This window comes from Mastomys coucha, unplaced genomic scaffold, assembly GCF_008632895.1.
Source record: "Mastomys coucha isolate ucsf_1 unplaced genomic scaffold, UCSF_Mcou_1 pScaffold23, whole genome shotgun sequence".
Lineage (NCBI taxonomy): Eukaryota > Metazoa > Chordata > Mammalia > Rodentia > Muridae > Mastomys > Mastomys coucha.
This window is the reverse complement of record NW_022196906.1, coordinates 85,218,210-85,225,289: the sequence shown is the minus strand read 5'-3', so window position 1 is coordinate 85,225,289 and position 7,080 is coordinate 85,218,210. Positions and strand designations below refer to the sequence as shown.

Below are 7,080 nucleotides of genomic sequence, written 5' to 3'. Positions count from 1 at the left end.
ACTTTCATTATGACATTTCATACATACTTTATGTTGCTTGCCCCCCCCCCCGCAATCCTCATCTCTCTAAATCCCACACACATGCTTTGCACCCTATGTTTTTGAAAGAGGATATTTCTAAAAGTCAATAAGGAATCTTGATTTTTTTTTTTCGATCCTAGTGCTAAGTTCATTCAACCTTCAACTTCTGTAAACTTCAAATCCCAGGCAATTTCTTCCAAAATTACTTTCACGGAGTTAATATGAGTTTTTTTCAACACAAGAAAATATTTTATAGACTTCGTGTATGTGGTTCATTCATTTTATTACAGAACTCTCTTGTAAATGTTTGAGTTTTATAGTAAATTAATTATGTTTGAAGAATGGAAAAACATGACAGCTGAACCTGAAAGTAGGATTTCAGCCACAGCCAAATTCAAGTAACTGAAAAGGAACCCATAAGCTTTGAATGAAAAACCTCCGCGTAAGCAGAACATCATGAATTATACTTGCTGAGCCATCTGTAAGGTTCACGTCAGCAAGCACTCTAAAGAGACGCTCTGTGATTAAGTTCCTAATTTTTAATAATAACATTTCATCTGAAATTTATTTCACCCTATTCTCATTTATTATATTTATACATCTGGGAATCATGAGGATATTGGCTGATTTCTCTTTTATTCTCAAATTTTGAGAACCTGTTGGATGGAACTAAACAATGTCATTATTGAAACACGCAGATGGCATTCTAGAACAATCCTTTGTGTCTTCAAGAACTCCCTAAGGGTTACCCTACCCCTACAGACTTTGCCAAACAATTCCTGGGATATCTTAAGTTCTTGTCTGATGTGCAGCAGCCGTTCAAGGAATCACAGCTACAAAATTTGGCAAAGCATGTCAACTCGAAATACTCAGAAGGGAAGGAAAAAAAATTAAAACCTGCGCGTCCTTCTTCCTTACCCAACTCTTTTTCTAAAATCTTAACACCACCGGGTGGAAAAGTAGGTTAATTGGGCAGGAGTCTCTGACTCTGCCCCCCGACGGCGGCAGTTTTCAGGTGTCTGAGGGCTCTGCAGCCTTCAGAGCGCACTGCAGTGAAAAGGCAAGAAGAGCAGTCGGCTGCGCACAAAGCCACAATTATTTGTCCAAAGTTCCATCCTCCGCGGAAATCTTTGCATAATTCAAGAGTAATTAGGTCAACGGTGTTCCCTTTAAAGACGTGACTTTGAGTGCAGAGAAGGTGATTATTTACGTTGGAGATTCACTTGATGAGGAGCTCTCGGATGAACTTAAAAATGATTACAGGCAGAATTCGCAGTCTGCAGGAAGAATTCAAAAAAGTTCGCGGTCTCACAAAGGGAAGCCTTTCCAACTTCTCACTTGGAGCTCAAAGATAGTTGGATGGGGGAGGGAGAGTCGGGCTGGGGGTGGGGAGAACTAGCTGAGAATCCATAGCTTGGGCTCTGCTCTAAGAACTCACAAGTTGCCTCTCTCCCTAAGATTTTATTTCCCTCTTTCAACGGTCATCTTCATCTTCACCCCTTCCGCAACAGGGTCTGAGCTGTGCTTTCTAAGCAGCTCACCTTAGTCTGGGTGTTAGACCCCCCCACAAACTCGAAACCAGTCTCTAAAAAGTCTGCAGGCAAGGGGAAAGTTCCCGTACCTGTCACAAGCTAATTCAAAACAGAAGAAACTAAGATTGCAGCAAAGGCACACATTAGGCAAGGTGTGCAGCTTGAGGGTCTTATTTTATGAGCTTTATTTAATGTAGATAGGTAGATAGAGATGGTGCAGTGTGATCACAGCCACACAAGCGCAAATGCACTAACAAGATGGAAGTGGGGTTTTGTTCTAGCCACTTAGAAACTGCTCAGAGAACTTCATTCTTCATCACCCAGGGCTGTACACACAACAGTGTTGTCCAGTTTATTATATATTGCCTAGCAGATAATACACATCTAAGCTAATATTTATTGCATATATGCACAGACACTCATATATATATATATATATATATATATATATATACATAAACTATAACACCTAATAAAGACACATAGACTATTACATGCCCTCCCATTGTGAATGAAAATATATATAAATGTAAACAAAATATAGTGTTGTGCATTAGGTGATACACATTAGGTGATATAAGTAAATTATATCTAAGTATATGTTTATATATGTATATATACACATATATATTTACTACACTTAAGTAGTATATAAGTATATAGTATATATACTTACATATGCATATAAGTATATATACTAATGTACATCACCTAATATAAGCTTATATACTATATAAGTATATAGTATATATATTTATGCCAGAGTCTGTTGGGAGCAATATACCATGTCCTTTCACTCGCTAACAATTCTGACTATCGATAAAAGGGACTCTGTCCATGAGATCATGTTTGGTCACCAAAATTTCACCAATCCTTATTGCTTCTGAGGATAGCAAGTTCTTATTCAAACAGCAGAAGCCACATTAGCCCTAAGCCAACAGATAGGACTTCTATCTAAGAGGAAGACCAAGACAACCAACCAGATCCCAGAAAAGCTCAGAAGTCCAGCTTCTCCATCTCCAAGGGAAGGCTGAATCTGACCTCAAGCAGAAGGAAATCTTAAATCAGCTGAAGCAGATCATTTCAGATTGAAGCTGCTTGACAAGTTGGAATGAGGTTATTGGAGACCTGATGTGGGAAGGGGAGCCCTGCATAGCTGACTTTTCCTCTAACATCCTCTGACCTCCACAAGGTCCAGCACACACACACACACACACACACACACACACACACACACCAGGGAGTTGGGAGGGAGGGAGGGGGATCTTTGTCCCTTGAAATCACTTCTGTCCTTTGGAGACTCTGAAAAGCAATTCATGAGAATAAATACTGTTTTCCTGTTTGATTTCCCTTTTCTTCTAAATTTTAGCCTTTTCTGGGCCATAAGGAGTTGGATTTACTAATATGCCCAAACTTGGGAAGACAGCAGAAAGTGACTTAGAGGATGCCCCACTCCCCTTCCAAAAAAAAAAAAAGAAAGAAAGAAAGAAATCCTTAATTTTGAACATCTTTTTAGGAAAGAAGGTAGGCTCAATGGGAACTGGTTCCACACTAAGAAAATTCATGGTGGCCCTACCCAGTCTCCCACATCAGACAGCTCTCCTATACCCAGTCTCCCATATCAGACAGCTCTCCTACACACAACCTCCCACATCAGACAGCTCTCCTACACACAGTCCATGCCCCTAGAAATCTGCCCCTCACAGCTGATCTTCCTGGGGGTGGAGGAATGTTTTCCTTAAAGAGTACAGGCACCTCCCCCACGTGCCTTGCTGGATGGTAATTTGGGGGTTTTTGCGCTGCATTAAGAGCATATCCTAATGTCTATAGAAACTTGGTGTGAAGGATTTGATGAATGTGTCTAATTGGTTTAGCTCACCACCTAGTCATGAAAAGAAAAGACCCATCATTAGACTTAATTAAGTTTTTTTTTTTTAAGTCACTGCCTTTAATGATCATAGAAACCGCAAAGTTCAACACCAGCCTCTGCGTCATTTTAATTACCCTGCTTATTTGTTGAGGATGTGACAAAGTTACCCAATATTTCCTCACAGTCTTTCCAACTCAGGGGAGAGCAACTAGCAGTGTAGGCTGGCTTCCAAACCAGAGGAAACATGTTGAGACTGTCATCTCTGCTCAGTTTCCAGACCTCATTTTCTTCTGAGAGGGAGAGGCCCTACCATCCACTATTTAAAGAATGTGAATGATCACCAAAGGAATAATGTCTCATCAAACTTAAAACTATAAAAACTTGACAGTAAATGTGCTACAAAGGGCTCTGAGGATAGGTAGCTCACAATCTGCCCCTCCCCCAGTACTTGCCATGAGGGCCTCCCTGCCAAGCCTGTTCCCTACTTGCTAAAAACCTGAGGATTCTGGGTTCATTTGAGAGTTTATTTTTGATCCCTACAGTTTTCCTTTAGCCTACAACAGGAAGATTAACTTCCTGGTCAGTAGTTGGTTTGTAATATTCCTCTCCACTTGGATCTCCCCAGTAAATTGCACACAGGCAGGAAGACAGTCAAAACCACTGTCCAAATGAACAAATCCCAGCCATTCTTCCTGCTAATTGCCTTGAAGTTTTGACAATTTATCTTGGATGGTTTGGAAACCATAAAGCTTATTTTGTCACTCATATGGGGGGATAAAAACCTTCTTTTGCTGTTCAAAATTTTAGCCTTCCTATGTTTCTCTTAGTTACATAAATAAATCCTAAAATCAATCTAACTTCTTGAGCAAGATGGAGAAGTGGCAAGAGCTTTTGTCCTTGTTGCCCATGAATCTAAGTCACAAATTCTAAGTCTGCAGGTTCTTCTTACTTCTCCAATAGCAAAACTCTAATGATGCTTTCAACTTGGGTATGATTATTATCTCCATCTTACTATGAACTCACAGTAAAACAGAGAGAAGCCATAAAAGTAAGTGTCTGGCAGAGAATTGATCAAATTGAAATAGATAAAGGGGATTCATGACAAATGTTAAAATGCCTAATGAATTATTTTCCAAAACAAGGAGAAACAGGGACTCCTGAGAGCTGTACTCCATTAGGTACAACTGGGTGTTGGACACAGCTATGATTTTCAGTGGTAGAGTTAGGTTGTCTGAGGACCTGGAGTGCTCTCCTAACTGGAATAACAGAGGGAATGAATGAAGTTGGCAACTTGACAATACTTCCCAAAACCTTGTCCGAAGAACCTCACTGGAGCTAACTACTTCTTCCTATGACGATGTGTCTGAAAGCTGTAAGAGACCCCACTCAGGAGGACGAGGCTGCATCACCTGCCATCCACTTTCTCCATCCCACTCCACCCTGACAATGTCTAGCTGCAAGAAGATGTAAGGAATCAGAATGTTGTCATTCCATCCATTCTGTCCACCTGTGTGATACAAGCTGCTGAAGTTACTGGGTTACTGGGCTGTGTGTGTGTCTGTGTGTGTGTGTGTGTGTGTGTGTGTGTGTGTGTGTGTGAGAGAGAGAGAGAGAGAGAGAGAGAGAGAGAGAGAGAGAGAGAGAGGGAGAGAGGGAGAGAGGGAGAGAGAGGGAGAGAGACAGAGACAGAGACAGACAGAGACAGAGACAGAGACAGAGGGACAGAGACAGACAGACAGAGACAGAAACAGAGAAAGAGACACAGAGACAGAGAGAGACAGAGACAGAGAAATTCCAGCCGGACAAACTAAGCTAACCACCCCCTCCTATCTATCTGCCTCCAGAACCATCATATGGTGTTCTGGAAGAAGGATGGCTAGCAGAGGCTAGCATCTGAATTTCTCAGTTTTGACCTTAGCTGAAATCCATAGCTGTTCAGGTAGTCAGTTCTCCAAAATGTCAAGATCCAAGACCACACCCTCAAGTTGAGGAAATGCATTACTCTCTCTTTCTCGCCCTTTCCCCTGCTCCTTTACCGACATTGCAAGTTTCCCAAGATAGATTACTACTTGGGAGAAAAGATTAACATTTTAACAGGAACCCTCTTGCTTTCAGTTTGATTTTGATTGCCCCTGTCCTCTGACTTGGTCCTGTGGAGCTGCTCTCCCAACCCTTGTTCTCTAAGGAAGGTTGTGGGTATTCCTTTTGGTTCTCCTTCTCGAATTTTGGATTGATTGATTGATTGATTGATTGTATCTGCACTCCTGCTTAAGAAAAGGGTATCTGGAGGGTTCCTGCTGATAAAAAGAAGACTGAGAGATGAATTGGGGTGGGGGTAGGGGTGGGAGCTTGGGGACTGCCATATGTGAAGCCCACCTGACTATGCATTTGTACCCAGAGTTTGCAGCGCTGATGCGGTGGAATCTCTGTGTCCAGCTCTGGCCGGACAATGGACTGCTGGACAGCTGCAGCCAGTACAAAGAGCCGTGACACTTTTACTTAGTAAACATCACCCCTGGGGCTGATGCAGGTCGATATAGACGCTGATTGGCCCTGGGAAACAATATTTCTCCGGCTGGGTCCTGCGGGAAGGTGGGAGAGGGGGTTGTTTGCAAACAAATTCGTTGACTTTCCAAATATGCTTCATTTAAGGACTTTGGGGAACTGAGGAAAGAGCACCAGAGTAAAGAAGGCCCGTGGCCTCCGGAGTACTAGCTCCCCACACACAGGTTCTGAAGCAATCTCTGCCTAGTGGAGGAAAGACAACGTTTTGCAAAGTTACTGTTTTAATTTCCTAATACAAGAAAGTTCAGGAAGCACCCCTGTAGCAGGCCACAAGTCACACCAGGTGCGAAGCAACCTTTCTCAGAGCAGCACACCCTAACCGAGCAAAAAGAATGCTTATGGTGATGTCGGACTGGGAATGGAATCCCATTTGCTTGCGCAAGTGCAGAGACAGCCCTGCTAAACTGAGGCTGCCCCTCCATCTATGTTTACTGATGCATGACAGTCTAGGTCCTTTGACGGTTCGATTTTACTTAAAAAATATAAAAATCCCTTGACCATCACACCTGAAAAAATGAATAAAACGTTTTTAAATACTTAAAGTACTTTGGGAGCTGGAGACAGAGGCATGTTCATGCTCAAGGCTCCAGATTCAAACCCGGCACCAGAACCCAAATCAATTAGTTAATTCATAGTAAAACAACCGTATAAGGGGGTGTAAATTATTCTCTTTTCCCAAAGTGCTCAGAAAAATAATTTTCCATGTTTCTTATGTATACATAAAGACCTATCTGACTAGATTTCCCTTTTACCACTGGGACCTCTATCTTGGAATAGCTGCTAGGACCTATACCTGCAAAGGCTACTGCTGGGGCTGCGCCAAATCCCAGATGCCACAGTGCAATACGGCCTCATTCTAGTGTGGATATCCTTCCACAGATATTACCATCTTCCCCTTACCCTAGAAACACCACAAGGAGCTCCCGGTATTTTCCCAAGCTTAGCCTGACGAAGGTCAAAAGCCTCTGTAGTACTTTGTCCCTTCTCTGACTTCAGCAGATGTTATTTTTCCAAAGTGGCCCTGTAGGCTTAAAGTTAGAATTGTAGGCTAGAGGGCTAGGGTGATCCTTCCTTCCATAGAGAATGCTGAAG

At 42.2% G+C, this 7,080-nt stretch overlaps 1 long non-coding RNA gene across 2 annotated transcripts in view; it reads right to left on the bottom strand.

The window, feature by feature from the left end:
- Window positions 1-7,080, bottom strand: part of LOC116072441 — a 166,105-nt gene that overhangs the window by 148,594 nt on the left and 10,431 nt on the right. The gene's annotated exons all lie outside the window — the stretch shown is intronic.